At 45.4% G+C, this 17,504-nt stretch overlaps 1 protein-coding gene across 2 annotated transcripts in view; it reads right to left on the reverse strand.

The window, feature by feature from the left end:
* The window catches only part of AFF4 (ALF transcription elongation factor 4), a 100,075-nt gene that overhangs the window by 62,496 nt on the left and 20,075 nt on the right, over positions 1 to 17,504 (reverse strand). For both annotated transcript variants that reach the window (XM_069764022.1, XM_069764021.1), the window contains exon 2: positions 11,962 to 12,049. The gene's annotated coding sequence lies outside the window, so the exon portion shown is untranslated. The remainder of the gene's footprint in view (positions 1 to 11,961; positions 12,050 to 17,504) is intronic.

Consider the following 17,504-nt stretch of genomic DNA (forward strand, 5'->3'; position numbering starts at 1 on the left):
TATCAAAAATAGAGGCCCCCCCTCCGTGCAGTTTTATTTTTTTAATTACTTTAACATTTAAGAAAAAAAAAAAGAACAGCATGGGGTCCCCCTCTATTTTTTTGATAACCAGTCAAGGTAAAGCAGACTGATATGAACTGGTATTCTCAGGCTGGGAAAGTCTATGGATGCTTGGTCCTCCCCAGCCAAAAAATAGCAGCCCTCAGCAACTCCAGAAAACACACATCCTTTAGGTTCTTCCCGCTTGTCCTGGTGTGTAGGCAAGCAGGGTATTATTTTGGGGTTACTGTCATCTATGTAATGTCCGCCGACATCAAGACCCGGTTGTTAGTAACAGAAAGGAATCTTTAAGACACCCCCATTACTAACCACTTAGTCAAAAGAAATAAACACACACAGAGGAAAGTTCTTTCATCGTAAAAAGCGCAACCCCCTCAACACTGCTACATCCAGATGCAGTGCTGAGCCGTGACATCACTAATGTGACAACTGAGCATGGCAGACAGAACACAATGAGAGTAGCGTGTGAATATGGCTGCTGCGACAAACGCAATAGTCAGTAAGATTATTGCAATTCACAACCGACGTCAGTGCTCAAACTGGGTTCGGGATCAAGCTTGAGTAATGTTCTGGTACGTAAAACAAACTTTAAAAAAAACCAAAAAAAACATTGTCTGAACTAGACACCCGGACATCACACAGGTCTGCCCATCCCTAGTGAACAGTCAAATTATTTTTTTGTATAATATATAGGCTCTCTAAGATAGGGTTACATCTAAAGTGGAGACCAAGAAGCCGAACACTATTAATACAATTTATGCTCATCCATGTTAGCTCAATTGTGAGAGGCAGTACATTTTGTGGACAAAAAAAAACAAAAACAAAAAACATTTTCTATGGGAACATGGCCCCGGAATAGTTTAAAACACAATAAGCCATTTCTGACTTTTGTTAAAAATTTACATGACAAATTATGGATTAAAACGGAATAGATATTATTTAGGAAGGACTTGAATTCTCTTCCTGCTCCTGCTGGATCCACTGCTGACTTTGGATCAAAAAAACAATTTTTAAAAAAAACAGCAATGGCCTTTTTCTAGGAATATAGTTAAAAAAAAAACAAAAAAAAACAAACAAACATACATAGGAGACAAAACAAGATTTCCCTAAATCTCTGCTCTGGCTTCGCACATGACAAGAGGATATGGTAGAATTTTCACAATCTCAGGCACTGTCTGGATAAGATCGTTAGCCTACAAAACTTTGGAAGTTGCTGGAAAAAAAATAGAAATGTCATCTGGTCCATTAGCTGCAGCATTCCTTGCTGTCACATGTACGCTTATTGACTAAACAAAGGATAATCCATACAATGTTTGCCTTCTCATCCTAGCTGAGCAGGAAGTAATAATGGTCATGTGCTGATGCAGCGTTATTAACCCTTCAATGCCTTCTACCAGCTTACGGACACACTCTTGGCTTTCTTAAAAGCTGTCCAAGGCATTTACTTAAAGAGCACCTGTCCATAAGATAGTTCCTAGTAAACTGCAGTACACAGGAGGGGCTAGGTCTGTTCTGTCGCCTTGTGGTGCTCTGTTATTCAGACATTTGTGTTTATGCATATGCAAATTAGGGCTTACAAGTGCATGGTGGGCGTAATGGTGCACTTGCAGTCAGTTGCTTCTTCCAACTTCCATTTCTTGATTGACAGCAGAGAGCAGGGGTGATGCCATGCAGCAGAGCGTGTCAATCATTGAAGCAGGGGATGGTGACGGCAGAGAAAACACCTACATGGCGATGGAATCGGCTTCCTTGGAAAGGAGTTACCCAGCCCAATTCTGCAATACCTCTGGTTCCCTTTGAGGTGTTACTGTGGTTTCATGAGAATGTCCGGCAGGACGTGCGTTTCTGCCTTTAGATCCTCCCTCCTCTATACATAGAATTAACCACTCATTGCGGAATACAGATTTTCTTGCCTTTAACCATGAATTGAGGGTAACCTCCTTCCTGACATGCGACGTACTATTACGTCAGTGGTATTTAATGATCATTAGCCTTTAACAGCCGCAAATGGAGCTGAGCTTCGTCTGGTGCGGTTAACTCCTTAACTGCTGCCAATCTCTGACTGACATTAATAGCATGTGGCCACTGGGGAGCACCATTTAAAGGGCCCCAGATTCCTCTGATAAATTACAAACTTTGCAGATTATTTTCATGTAAACTATTGCTTTTAGCAATAAATCCCAAAATGGCGGTCACTTTTAAACAGAATCTGTCAGCAGAATTCCACCCCCCACGTCCCAAACTATTTATATGAGCATGTAGATCTTTCACAGCCAAGTCCAGCAATACCTTTACATGATCAGGGTTGTGCTTTTACAGAAGGCTATAAATAATCCTCTTAATGTTGAGTATTTTTAGTCAAGGGGGAGCACGTAATTTGCACTACCTCAAATTATTCTAATGCATAGACATACTTTTTGATGTTAGAGGAGTTATTGTGGCCTCTGAGGATGAAGAACTATGGAAGATCTGAAGCCTCTGTCACTCCAGCTCTATTCCCCAGCCAGAGCTAGTTCCTCCTGCTTGACTGAAGGTGCCATTGCCTGAAGTCACAGCATATAGGCTGTCAATCAAGTAGAAGATTGGAGGGGGAAATGGAGCTGGAGTGACAGAGGCTTGAGATCTACCCTAGTCCTTCAGCCTCATTTGCACATCAATTTAAACAGTAATTTCTCAGTAAGGGAGGAACCAATTAGCCATATAAAAGTATTGCTGAACTTATCTTTCAGCTACATGCACATATTCATAGTTTGGGCAGTCAAATCCTGCTGAAAGATTCCCTTTACATGCCTGTCATTTGGGCTAAAAAAAAAAAAATTATCTGTTCTCAAGCTAGTAAGACAATTCATGACCAGCTGAAAGCTCAACTCTGATTTGATCATAAATCAAGTTAGAAATAGAAGAGCAAGTTCACTGACAGATTCCCTGTTAACTCATTCTGAATGTATGTACAGTATTACATAGAGATTGTAAAAAAAATAAATAATAATAATAATTTAAAATAGGGATTGTGCAATACTGGAACCCCTGCTGTGCCCTACATCAAATAAAAACAAGCAATACCCACCTGTCACATCTATGCCGATCCTGACATGTTGGCGCTATTCTTGGCCGGTCATGTGTCACAACAATTTCATGCAACCCACCAAGAATAGTAGTGCCAACACAACAAGAACAGGTGAAGATCAGCTGTTTTAATTTTATATGGGGCACTGAAATGATTAAGCAGGGGTTGTCCTGTAGCTCCTTAATGACCACCAATATGCATAAAAACAGTGGCCACTAAGGGAAGGGCCGTATTCCCTCGTCGCCGATGTAAGACAGCGATCGGAAAGAAGGTAAAAGTGCACCACTAAAATTTGGCCTGATCATTCATTTTCAAAATTCGCTTGACTTAAGGTACCTTCACACTGAACAACTTAACAACGATATCGCTAGCGATCCGTGACGTTGCAGCGTCCTGGATAGCGATATCGTTGTGTTTGACATGCAGCAGTGATCTGGATCCTGCTGTGACGTCGTTGGTCGGAGCAGAACGGCCAGAGCTTTATTTCGTCGCTGGATCTCCCGCAGACATCGCTGAATCGGCGTCACACACACTGGTAACCAGGGTAAACATTGGGTTACTAAGCGCAGGGCCGCGCTTAGTAACCCTATGTTTACCCTGGTTACCAGTGTAAATGTAAAAAAAAAAAAAAAACACTACATACTTACATTCCGGTGTCTGTCCCCCGGCGTTCTGCTTCCCTGCGTTCTGCTTCCCTGCACTGACTGAGCGCCGGCTGGCCGTAAAGCACAGCGGTGACGTCACCACTCTGCTTTACGGCTGGCGCTTACACAGTGCAGGGAAGCAAAACGCAGGGAAGCAGAATGCCGGGGGACAGACACCGGAATGTAAGTATGTTGTGTTTGTTTTTTTTTTTACATTTACACTGGTAACCAGGGTAAACATCGGGTTACTAAGCGCGGCCCTAAACTTAGTAACCCGATGTTTACTCTGGTTACCCGGGGACTTCGGCATCGTTGGTCACTGGAGAGCTGTCTGTGTGACAGCTCTCCAGCGACCACACAGCGACGCTGCAGCGATCGGCATGGTTGTCTAGATCGCTGCAGCGTCGCTAAATGTGACGGTACCTTTAGGGGTTAAAGGACCAATCCAGGCATTTTTGTTTACTTTTTATTCCACCCCAGGAGTGAAAAGCATTAAGCTACTTACTGGTAGCGGCATTTTTCGGAGGCCCATGACAGCACACGAGAGAGGGGATCCGCCCTTAAGGAACAGGAAACCTACAGATACAAAAGGGCGGCACCTCTCCCCATGCATCAGTTGTATTTCAGAGCCTGAGAGGACTGCCGCGGTTAGTGGTACACAAATATACAATATATACATTATATACATTTGAAACAAAATAACCCATTATTGTAATAAGACACCATACGTGAGATTTACATATTACGCTATATACATATCAGGAAGTGCTACCCCCACGTGAATAGGGAGGGAACTAAGGGTGCTGTCAAGGGCCTCCGAAAAATGCCGCTACCAGTAAGTAGCTTAATGCTTTATTCGGACTCCCATGACAGCACACGAGAGATTTACAGAGATGTAAGCTACCTTAGGGAGGGACTATAGATTGTAGCACCCTTAACCCAAAGGAAAGATCAGAGGAGGACCCCAAATCCAACCGATAGTGTTTAAAGAAAGTGGAAGGGGATGACCATGTGGCCGCCTTACATATCTGCTCCACTGACACTCCAGATCTTTCTGCCCAGGATGACGCCATGGCCCGGGTGGAATGTGCCTTTAGGTTCTGCGGAGCTGGCCCCCCACCTGCTGTATAAGCTAGAGAGATAGTTTCCCTAATCCATTTAGCCAGTAAATATTTCGATACTCTAAATCCTTTCTTTGGACCTTGGAAGGAAAGAAGCAGTGCCCCATCCTTCTTCCAATTATCAGTAGCTGAAATATACTGAAGAAGAGATCTCCTGACGTCTAACGTATGAAGCTCCTGCTCTTTAGGATTAGAGGGATTAGGAATAAAGGACGGTAAAACTATCTCCTGTGATCTATGGAACCGTGTCGCCACCTTTGGCAGATATGCTGGGTCTGGTCTAAGGACTACTCTGTCTGACAAGATTTCAGTGTATGGAGGAGCTCTGGAAAGTGCCTGTATATCCCCTATCCTGCGAGCTGAGGTTATGGCGATCAGGAAGGCTGTCTTAAGTGTCAACATTTTGATCGAGGCCTCCTGCAGAGGTTCAAAGGGGGGTTTAGTTAGAGAGGACAGAACTAAATTTAAATCCCATGGAACTGTTCTGTCTTTATGCAGTGGTGTAGATCTACTAACTGCCTTCATAAACCTCGCTATCCAGTAGTTATTCGCTATATTACAGGAAAACAGGGCACCTAAAGCTGAGACCTGTACCCTAAGGGTACTAGGAGAGAGTTTCAACTCGAACCCCTTCTGTAGGAACTCTAGGATTTGTTGTACTGGCACCCCGTCTTGGATATTAAACTTTGAACAAGACAAGAACTTTCTCCAAGTCCTAGAGTAGATTTTCGTAGTTATTTGCTTTCTACTCTTTAGGAGCGTCTCCACCAAGTTTGGAGAGAAGCCTTTTCCCACTAATAGTGACCGTTCAAACACCATGCCGTCAAATGGAGCCCCGTCACTTGTGGATGGGAGATCGGTCCCTGCGAAAGCAAGTTCGGGATCTCTGGCAGTACCCAGGGGACCGCTACAGACATTGTCTTGAGCCAGGCAAACCAGGTTCTTCTGGGCCAAAAGGGGGCGATAAGGATGACTTTCGCTCGATCCTCCCTGATTTTCCTCACCACTAGAGGTATCAGGTTCAGTGGTGGGAAAGCATAGGCTAGTGGAAAATCCCATTTTATGAGAAACGCGTCTACCGCCAGGGGATTCTCCCTGGGATTTAGGGAGCAAAAAAGTTTTACTTTTCTGTTGTTTCTGGTGGCGAATAGATCCACCACTGGTTGACCCCATCTGCGGACGACAAGATTGAAAATGTCCTCGTTGAGAGACCACTCTCCCTGTTTTAACACATTTCGGCTGAGGAAATCTGCTGCCACATTTTCTTTTCCTTTGATGTGAAGAGCTGTCAAAGATAGAAAATTGAGCTCTGCCACCTGGAACAACCGATCCGTGATCCGCATTAAAGTTTCGGAACGAGTTCCCCCTTGCCGGTTTATGTAAGCGACCGCCACTCTGTTGTCCGACAGAATTCTGACGTGCTGGCCCTGCAGATATACGAGGAATTTTTTAACAGCCAGTTCAACCGCCAACAACTCTCTTTGATTTGATGAAAATGTTGTGAAGGGTTCCCACTGTCCCTGGACCACCATGTCCCCCATATAGGCTCCCCACCCTGAAGAGCTGGCATCCGTGGTTATCACGTGGGTGACATCTATCATCCAGGGAACCCCTGCTGATAAATTTTGTTTATCTAGCCACCATCTAAGGGAATTCAATGTTATCGGCCTCAATGTCAATTTTCCATTCAATGCGCCTCCTAAGGCTCTGTCATGGAACAGGACTTCATTTTGTAGGGACCTGGTGTGGAACTGAGCCCACTTAACTGCTGGGATGCAAGATGTGAGTGACCCAAGTAGAGACATTGCTTGCCTAAGTGTCATGGAAGGTGTATTGATTGCTCTTAATACAAAACTCTGAATTTGGTCCATTTTCTCTATAGGGAGGAGACACTGCTGTGTCACTGAATTCAACATTAACCCCAGGAATTTTTGAACATTTAGGGGCTGTAATTTAGATTTTTCAAAGTTTATGATCCAACCCAACCGTTCTAGTTTGGTTTTAGCAATCTCCCATTGTGACAGACAATGATCTACCGAGTTACCTACAATGAGGAAATCGTCTAAGTAGGGGACTATAAGGATATTTGACTCTCTTAAATGCGCCATAACTTCCGCAATTATTTTAGTAAACACCCTAGGTGCCGAGGTGATCCCAAAGGGGAGCGCTCTGAATTGAAAATGTCGAATCCTACCCCCCATTAGTATCGCTACCCTCAGGTATCGTTGGAAATCAGCATGAATGGGTACATGATAGTAGGCATCTTTCAAATCCACTACTACCATGAAACAGTTGTTGAAAAGCATTTTTATTGCCGAATTGATGGACTCCATTTTGAAAGTATGTTTCACCAAAAACTTATTGAGACCCTTAAGATTTATAATGGTCCTGTAAGATTTATCAGGCTTCTGGATTAGGAACAGGGGAGAGTAAAACCCTTCCCCTGCCTGAGAATACGGCACTTCTACCAAAACATTTTTGGAACAAAGAGTCCTCACTTCCTCTTCTAGGGCGAATTGTTCAGTGGGAGATGAGCGCCAGGGTGTTAACCTAAATTTGTCCTGTGGAATATGAACAAATTCCAGCTTGAGACCATGGGAAACAGTGTCTTTTATCCAAACGCTGTTTGTGATTTTCGACCACTCTGCCGAGAAATGCAATAGTCTCCCTCCCACTGGAATTGCCAGTCATTGGTCTTGTTTTTTATTTTCCGTCTGGTTACGGCGAAACATGAGACCTGTACCTCGCTTTCGCCTATCCTCCCATCTGGGACGATCTCTCCCTGGTGAAAAGGCTCGCTTTCCTCCCCGGTTGAACCTTCTTTTGTTGAAGGGACGACGGTATGGATTGAACAGGTTGGGAAACTTTTTCTTATCATCTCCTGCTTTCTCCAGGAGTTCATCCAGGGTAGGCCCAAATAAATATTCGCCTTTACAAGGGATAGCGCAGAGCTTCGCTTTTGCCTGCATATCCCCCGGCCAGCATTTCAGCCATAGGGCTCTCCTTGCAGCATTAGAAAGTCCTGCTGCTCTAGCTGCCAACTTTACGGAGTCAATTGAGGCGTCTGATAAAAAAGCCGCCCCCTCCTGGATTACAGGTAATGCTGAGAGAATGGACTCTCTAGAGGCCCCTTGTTTTAATTGGGTCTCCAACTGGTCCAGCCAGACCATCATTGACCTTGCCGTGCAGGTTGAAGCTACCGCAGGTCTTAAGGAGCCAGCTGCCATCTCCCAGGTTCCCTTCAGGAAGGTATCCACTTTCCTATCCAGGGGGTCTTTAAGTGTTCCCATATCTTCAAATGGGAGAGAAGATCGTTTAGCTACCTTGGCAATTGCTGCATCCAGCTTGGGTGCTTTCTCCCAGTTACCTACTGCTGGGTCATCAAAAGGGTATCGGCGTTTTTGCGCAGGTGGTAAGGAGCCTTTTCTCTCAGGTTTCCTCCATTCCCTATTAATAAGATCTTGTATTTTCTCATTTAAAGGAAACACTCTGCGCTTCTTTTGCTCCAATCCACTGAACATCATTTGTTCTTTGGATAGTTGAGGCTTGGGTTCCGATATACCCATTGTGCCTCTGACCGCCTTTACCAATTTGTCTATCCTTTCTAGGGGTAGGCAAAACCGAGCAGCGTCTTCTTCCGAAGAGGAGGATGATGCTGCTGAATTGTCTGATTCTTCGGACTTGTCCTTTTCCACAGACGAATCAGATGCCCACTCAGTTCTCTGCCTAGAACCTCCTGACTGTGAAAGGTTTTTAAAGGACTCTTTAACCTCCATTCTAATCATCTCCTTGAGACTGGCCGTAATAGAGGAGGATTCTTCGGCTACCTACGGGGATAAGTAAGGTAGACTAGAGTGTAAAATCTACATGCTATACCCCCTCCCCTCCTTCCAGAACCTCACCGTCTGCTGGATACAGGGGTCACATAGTTTTTTAGGGTGTGAGTCAGGCAAGGGAACCCCGCAGATGGCACATTCCCTATGCTTCGCCTTACTGACGTTTTTCCTTCCCTGCATAAAACACATGAGGGGAGACTAGTCACTAAGTGAACTTTCTCGAAGATCACTTACCAGTGGCTGCTCACACCCAGAAATACCGAAGCACGAGGGGGATCCTTTTTGACTGACCCTCCAGACCCCTGTCTGGAGGAGCTTCTGCGGCCCGAACCATCGCTCCTTTTTTCATGTTCCTTCTCCTTGGGTTTCTGGGATGCTTGTTCCAGCAGCACAACCTGCTGATCCTGATCTGAATCCATTTTCAGTAAATTGGAGCCAGAACCTGGGAACATGCTGCTGGAGCCGCCTTATAAGGCCCCTCCTTCGGTCAGCGCACCTTGCCCAGCTTGCTTGTTTAATTTTCCCGCCCCCCCGCAGCTGTGGGGAATCAATCATCGCTCCGGAGGGATTGCGGCATGATCTCCGGTGGGCGCCGCCATCTTGGAGCCCCCGCGCATGCGCAGGAGCTCACCGATCCGGAAGACGTCGCTGGCTCCGCCCCCCGACGTCACCACAGCTTACAGCGCTTCCTGTCAGCGCTGCAGCTCTCGTGGAACGCCGAGGCCGGCCAGCTACGATCCGATCGGCGCCCCCCAGATGCCGCCGCGCTCCCCCCTGCTCCAGAGAGACCCACAGCCCACGGGAAGGGCGACTTACCAGACGCTGGCCCCGGAGACCGGACACCCCCTGGCGACCGCTCCTCGCTGCCTAGTCACCGCCGTGCCGCCCTGCCAGGGCCACCGTGACTACTTCAGGTACCCGCACCGGCCGAAGTGGGAGACCCTCTCGCCACCAGAATCGGTCCGGCCGGCCTGGACTCCTGTAGTATCTATAGGCATCCAGTCCCTTCAGGAACAGGAAACCAACTGATGCATGGGGAGAGGTGCCGCCCTTTTGTATCTGTAGGTTTCCTGTTCCTTAAGGGCGGATCCCCTCTCTCGTGTGCTGTCATGGGAGTCCGAATAAACACAAGTGTCAGTTTCCTGCTTGTAGTAAAATACTTACCAGCTGCTAACTAATACTCATTCTAGCGCTCCGCCATCTTGTGACCGCAGCTCCTGACTGACCAGAAGGCAGAGGTCACAAGCTCTCAATGTAGTCCCATCTAGCCTCATTCTGGCTCTCAGGCTTACACATGAGAAGTGACTTCCTGTTCGCCCAGCGAACACTGGAGCGATCCAGGTAGTCACAACAACCGAAGATGATTGGAGTGGTGGAGAACAGCAGAAGAGGACCGATAGTCATTTTACTACAAGCAAAATCACCAGAGTGGTGCTCTGTATTGTAATATACATGTATATACATATACACACACATTTATTATATATATTAAAGCTACCGAATATGTTCATGCTCTTTAAGCCTTAGAAGTTCTCTAGTTTCTGCAATGGGTTCTTGGAAATTTCTTAAGTAATGACAGACAATGCACCTAGTCAGCAGATTTGTAGGTACATTATGTCTACTTCAGTATCCACACCAGATATTTGCTATTCTTACTATGTCACATGTTGGGACTTGCCTTATCTTTTGCCCTTTCTTATCATCCTGCTCTGGGTTTTTGCATCACCAGTACCACAAACAGATGCACCATGATACAGAAGATACATTCACAATGGCCAGAAGGGTTTTTCAAGCTCACTTCTTCCCCTTTTGAATTCTCCTGAGTTCCTGGATTGCCTAAATGCCATGTCTGGAGACACCACTAAAGGGATTACCACTATCCTCCCACTTCCTGCTGAATGGGGGAGCTTTGGAAATTAGGTCTTAAAATGGTTTTGCTTATGTAAATGACATGTAGACACAGGAATTAGGAAAAGAAAACTGGAGACCACAGGCGCACTTCTGCAGAACTCTACATCCTGCAGCGTCACCTGCGTGTAAATAGAATTGTATCTGATATGAAGAAGTGACATGCTTTCCATGAATGCAGGATAGCCAAGCTGGATAGTGTAAACCTCCCACTGGCTGTGGAGCTACAAAGAACGCCATACTGTCCACTGTTAGGAGGAGCGCTGGGGAAGGGTTCCTGGAAAGATAGAAACGCAGACGTCTGTCATACACATCTGTAGCCACCAGTCACATCTTGTGAAATGGAGCTACACTGCAAGAAGCAGCTCAGCCGGCCTGGCCCAGAGCAGAGTGTACCAGCAGAAACTACACCACCAGCACCCAAGCAGGATTGGGTTTTTTTTTTTACACTCCATTTACATACAATACACTAAATTCAGAAATGTACAACTGCCGCACACTATGTGCAAAAAGGGCTTTCACTAGATGAAAGGTTTTCTAATATAGGGAGGTAAAATCTGCATATAAAATGTATTAAAATAACCTTCTATTTCCAGCATCCAGTGACTCCACTGTCATGTCTACATCTCATATATTCTCATCCTTGCACCAAACACACACACTGCACCCATCCATCTCCTCGGCCTGTGCATCCCTGTGTGTTAACATCACATATGGCCAGCATCCACAACAGAAATGGAGTGTATCATTTAATGGAAGCTGCCATATCAAGAGCAGGTATTTTCTCTTGTGATGCTGTCTCACTTGTTACCGAAATCGATAAATTAAGGGGCCAATTCATCAAAGCTTTTACACAACAACAACCAAAAACTTTGTAATAGCGCAACTTTTGTGGAGTTATGAAAAAAAAAAAAATCTGCAAATCAGCACTGTCACACCACTGGAGATTATCTCCAATGAAATGGAGGGGAGTCCCATCCATCTGTCCAATTCATGAAAAGTGGAGACTTATTTTTGGGCAGAAATGCTACTCCAATCACTGACTAGAGTAGAATTACTTGTGTGGCACACACCAATCAGAAAAGATGCTACATTTATTAAGTGGCGTGTGCCCTTTAATGAATTTGGCGCCTCTTCCACTTCCAGCAGGTTTCAGCAGTGCCAGTGTTATAAAAGGGTTCCTCATACCTAATAAGCATTAAACCTCCAGTGATGACGATAACGTGCCATGTAATGGGCTCTACTAGGAACTTAGCTGTATATGAGAAGAGAGGAGATGAGAAAGAAGAGCGCAGAAATGAGGAGAGAAATATATAAGGCTTTACCAGTTATCACCACCACTCCGTCTGTGTGCAGAATGAAGGCCTGTGCTTCAACCATGCTTCTGAAGTTTGTGTCTTCCCACACTTAAACCTAATGGAGAACAAAAGAATGTAAGTTACAAAGTGCATCATAATAGATGGAACGCCGTTATCATTACAGGAGGTGCTACAAGTGCAGAGCCCAGGCTGCTGTATGCTGCGGGACGCAGAAAAAAAACGCATCATGTGCACAAAAATTGCGGAATGCATTCTAAATGATGGGATGCATAATGTATGCGTTTTTATAGCGAAAAATCTGCAACGTGTGCACACAGCCGTACTCTGTCAGAGAAAACACACTTCACAAAGCTAGCTGAAAACCATGGATTTTAGGTGACCAGTTCTTTTTGAGATCATCATTTTTCATTAAGCAGGGAGCGCACCATTTCTCCTATAAAGCAAACCAATTCTGTGTAACAGCGTATAGAGGATAGCCATCGCTACAAATTAGGTAAAGGTCCGTGATCAGGCTGACACCGGTATTTCCAGTGCTGCAGCTCAAGTTTCAATTGGGTTCCACACGATATCCTTCCTCCTGATATTTGTCACATGAAAAGTTAATGACATTTCCACATACATACAACTCAATGTATTCCTACAGAATAAACCTGTTCCAAGATAAAAGCAATGGGAGGTGTCAGGCTGCAGGGCAGTCCGGTATAGGGCAGGCTGGGTGTAGGGCCTGGCATTTGCTGGTTACGTTCCTGTGTTATTGATTGATTGCAGTGCAATCTCCCAATCATTTACACTTTTCTATGAAAAGCAACAGTACAAGATAAGAACCTTTGTTACGCCCCTTTCTTGACTTTCTAGCCCGCTTCTCCACAGACCTCTGCATATCTGGGTACACGTCATTTACAATACTCTGTGCAGAGGCAGCTTAGGCTACATATTGCAGCCAATAGAAAGATATGAACAAGGGAGTGGGGGTAGAAAGAGTGACACCAAAACACAAGCTACAGTTTCTAGTGAATCTCCCATAGCTGGATTCACAGCTACACTGCTCCGTACTGGTGTTTGATGTGCTCAATGCTGAACCTTCCGAGTATGATTCAGTGAGATAGGGGAGCAAGACTGCCTCTAATTTACAAGCGCAGTGTGTGCGAGACAACATCTAGTCTACTTAGAGCTGATCTCACGGACAAAAGACAGTTCTAAAAATATCATTTTTAATAAACGCAAGCAGCACAAATAAGTCCTTCATTTTTCCTTCAGGAAGCAAAACGTCAGATATGTCCTTGTCATTAACGGAATTACAAGATACTGAATGAAGTCAGAATATGCAGTCTTCTGGTTTCTCTATTCAAAAGTGCCATATATTATGGAAAAAGCTGACTTTTCAGGTCATGTTAATGTGGCATGTGCTATGTGCAAATCTATTTTTATTTAAAACATTTTTTAGATATTTCAAGTATCCTATTTTAAAAGTCTAACTTTACAACTCAACAACTAAGTTTTTGTCTGTTAAATGTCCTGCAGATTGGTGGGGGTGGGTGGGTTCTGACTCCCCCACCAGCAATTGCGTAAAACACCATCCAGAAGCGCTCACGTCCATAGGGCTCCTGCATGCGTGCACAGAGCGGTGTAACCCCACAGACCTTCTCTGGCGCCAGGACACCACCTGTGCACGTGCTCAGTGCTGAAGCAAATGGTCTCAGGACCCGGACTCCACCGATCTGCATGTACTGGCCAATAATCCATTAAAAAATCAGTCATTTTCTGATGGCATTCTACAGAAGAGCCACTGAGACCTATTTAGACGTCAAGATTTTTTTTCCCCTTCCTCATTTTAAGAGACACTTGTGTAAAAACTTTCTGAGAACACCGTGCACTTGTTAACCCACAGCAGAAAGTCTCCAGAGGTCCCCGCTGCTCCCTCCTGTCCTGACCTGAAGGGTCTAAGCAGGTAATGAAGCACCTCTTTCCAACCACATCATTCCTGAGAATGTCACAGAATGTCTCCAAGAATTAAACGTACAGGGGCAGGAGGGAGCCGAGAAAAGGGGGGAAATTCCCTGTACGTGCACACATTAAGTATCTGGTTAAAAAAAAAAAAAAAAGGAAAAATTAAAATGTTTTTGCAGGTTTTTTTTTTTTTTAATCCAACGGAAGGAAAGTATACACTATCTTTTTTTTATCACGCGGGGAGCATACATGAACATTAAAGAGACATGGAAAACTCATTCAACTACGGTAGAGAAACCTTAATAAAAACATTAAACTGCCAAACCCCAGGGTGTTTTGTGAAAAAAAATGGACTTACCGTATATACACAATGAGGGGGAAAAAAATGCTTTACATACCGTAGATTTTAAAAAATTTGGATTAGGTCCTAAAATTACATCTATACTCAGTGTTTACAGGTAGAGCAAAAGAAATTAGGAAGACGGCAAGATAAACTATCAAAACCCTGTGCGCAAATCCAGCCTAAAAGTATGACATAACCGCTGGAAAATGCAGAACCTCGGTAATCTGCTGACTTCATGGAAACAGCCCTGGAACAGATGTAGAGCTGAGAACCGGACCAGCTCACCACTTGTGTACACCACTGGGCTAACAACTCTGGGGCAGAACCCAACGGCCCATCTGGTGTCCGGAGATCGGACACTTCCCCAGAAAACACAACCGCCTCTAGCTATGAAAAGAGAGCGCTGCAATTCCAGCTCATGTTGGAATGAAGCCCACCCGACCAGTGCTCGGCAGCCTGCCTGGGACAAGCCACATAAACATTCCTGTGCTTCCTGGAGCTGGCAGGATACAGTTCTGGCTGCACCTCCCCGGCTCAAAACTACCAGCAACCCTAAATCTGAGCTCAGCACTAAAAGCCTCCATTTCCTAGGGGAACGAAGATATTATACGTAGCCATTTCTGCCAATAACAGACGTACGTACACATTCCATGGCCCCACAAGCCACTAGTCACAGGAGCATCAGCACTTTGGATAGGAATGCTAGGATGATTGCCTATTTCAGCATGGAAATATTCGAGTCAGTGTGCAGGAAAAATTCTACAGGCAGGACCATGGGAACCCAGAATACAATCAAAACTGGCTGGGACAATTAGAAGGGGGGAGGGGTGGTTAGGACTCACATGGTAAATCCCGAGAACCACTGCAGCCAGTGATTGACTGCAGAGGTCACATGTGTAAATAGCACATTACCGCTGCAGTTAGGTCAGGGGTGTCAAACTGCATTCCTCGAGGGCTGCAAACAGGTCATGTTTTCAGGATTTCCTTGTACTGCACAGGTGATAATTTAATAACCTACACAAATAATGAGTTGGTGATTAAATTATCACCTGTGCAGTACAAGGAAATCCTGAAAACATGACCTGTGTGCAGCCCTCGAGGAATGCAGTTTGACACCCCTTGAGTTAGGTCAGCAGAGCACCAGACCGGTGACGGTGGAACACTGAGGATTTAACAGGCAGGTACTTTTATTATTTTAGGACTTATTCTGATAACCATAATACATTATCTATGGAAATAGAACAAATGGCTTCCGTTTAGGCAAAGACATCACCACAAAAGCTGTATTTTGCCGCTAGATTGGTAAGAGCAATGTTAAATGTGGATTGCACGCCAGCAGGGGTGGGAATAGACAAGCCGTAAGCAATGGACTCCTTAGTACAACCCATAATAGCTCCCGTGTCTGAGTAGTGGGCTTTGTTTTATGCATCGGTTTATACTGGTCGAAACACGACACAATCACTGGGAGGACATTCACACACTACATAATGTAGCCCTATGGGAGGCATGGGGATGAGAGACATTATGAAACGCCATTTTCTGCTCCAAGCTATACAGACGGCTCCAGAGGGTGAGGTTACCAACATGTGCAGATAATTCTGATAAGAGGTGACCAAGGGGGTGAGCAGCGATAACGTCCATTAGGCTGAATGGCTGTAATAACAGAGCTATGAAATAGGACTATTAAAGCCCTGGCTATGTGCAGTCTGAGGTCACATCAGTGCAAGCTTATCACGAATAACAAGCAGTCTGTCCAGCCCGGCCATTAGTGATGCTAAAAGTAACATCCTCAGCCGCTTACTAAATATATTCCAGGCGGTATGTAACACACAGCACTTCTTACATCAGCATGTTCCCCTCATAGTGCAGACAACATAAGTGAATCTCTCACCGGCAGCCTCTAGTGAGGTGGGCGGAACAGAAGCCCCTTTTAAGACTACAGTGGGGCCCATTAACCAAATGTCTAAATATAAGGTGCTGATGTGTAGTGGTCAGGAGCGGCCTCTGGTACAGAGCTGCCTCCACTCTGTACACTGGCTGACTTCAGAGGCGATAAGTGGGGAGCGCAGGGATTCGGACCCCCACCATTCATGTGTTGATGACCCATCACTAGGGTCAAGCCCTTTAAATGGAACGCTGCCATGAATAAAGAAAGGCATCTAAACATCCTCCAATGGCAACATCTCCCTAGGACAAAGCATTATAGTGCGAACGTGCGTTGGGTGTGGGGGCTCCTGGACTTTCACAAAGGTAATTTTGTGCACCATGTTAACTATGCTTGCATTTATCTCTCATGTGTATATTGTAAGATGGAAACCGGACACGCTTGGTAGCTTCAGTGATGTGAGCTCGGAAAGCATGCAACAGCACATATAGTGCTGAGAGAGTTATTAGGCAATTCCAAGGCTGGAATAGATGGGTGGGAATGACCACTCACATTTCCCCAGCCCAGGGGCATGGTTTGGCAGATAAAATGGAGGCCGAGGGTTTCATTTAGCGTATGGATCTGGAGATGTGTGGCATGCAGTATATCAGCGCTGAAAGGTGATGGCTGTATCGACCAAACCTGGTGACAGGTTCACTTTAAAAAGTCTATTCATTAATTTCAAGATTTAGTTTCCCTTAAAGAATAGCTAAAAATCCAAAAATGGCTTATTGTTTAAATCAGATTTTGGGGGTGTTTTTTTTTCTCCCAATGTTTTTTCCATATCCATGTATGACAACAACCATTTGCAGTTTTCACACTAGCCACTAGAATTCTTTTCAACTTCATGCTGTTTCAAGAAACAACACATGTACATAGCCACAATAAACAGACACTGTCCCTATCTTTTGTACCTAAAGCATAACCATTATAATTTTTATTTCATCAATCAAGTACACATGTAAATGAGAGAAATCTGCTTCGTTCCCTGCTAAAATTAGTCATTATTAAAATTCTCAATTCTGAGGTGAAATGTACGGTATATACTCGAGTATAAGCCAAGGAAACCCCCCCGTCCAGTCCTGCTACGCGCGGCTCCCCTCCCCCGTCCAGTCCTGCTACGCACGGCGTGGCTCCCCTCCCCATCCACTCCTGCTGTGCGCGGCTCCCCCCCGTCCTGCTACGCGCAGCTCCCCCCACACGGGCCCCTCCCCCCCGTCCAGTCCTGCTACGCGCCCCCCCCCCCCCGTCCAGTCCTGCTACGCACGGCGTGGCTCCCCTCCCCATCCAGTCCTGCTGTGCGCGGCTCCCCCCCGTCCTGCTACGCGCAGCTCC

This window comes from Ranitomeya imitator, chromosome 4 (assembly GCF_032444005.1).
Source record: "Ranitomeya imitator isolate aRanImi1 chromosome 4, aRanImi1.pri, whole genome shotgun sequence".
NCBI lineage: Eukaryota > Metazoa > Chordata > Amphibia > Anura > Dendrobatidae > Ranitomeya > Ranitomeya imitator.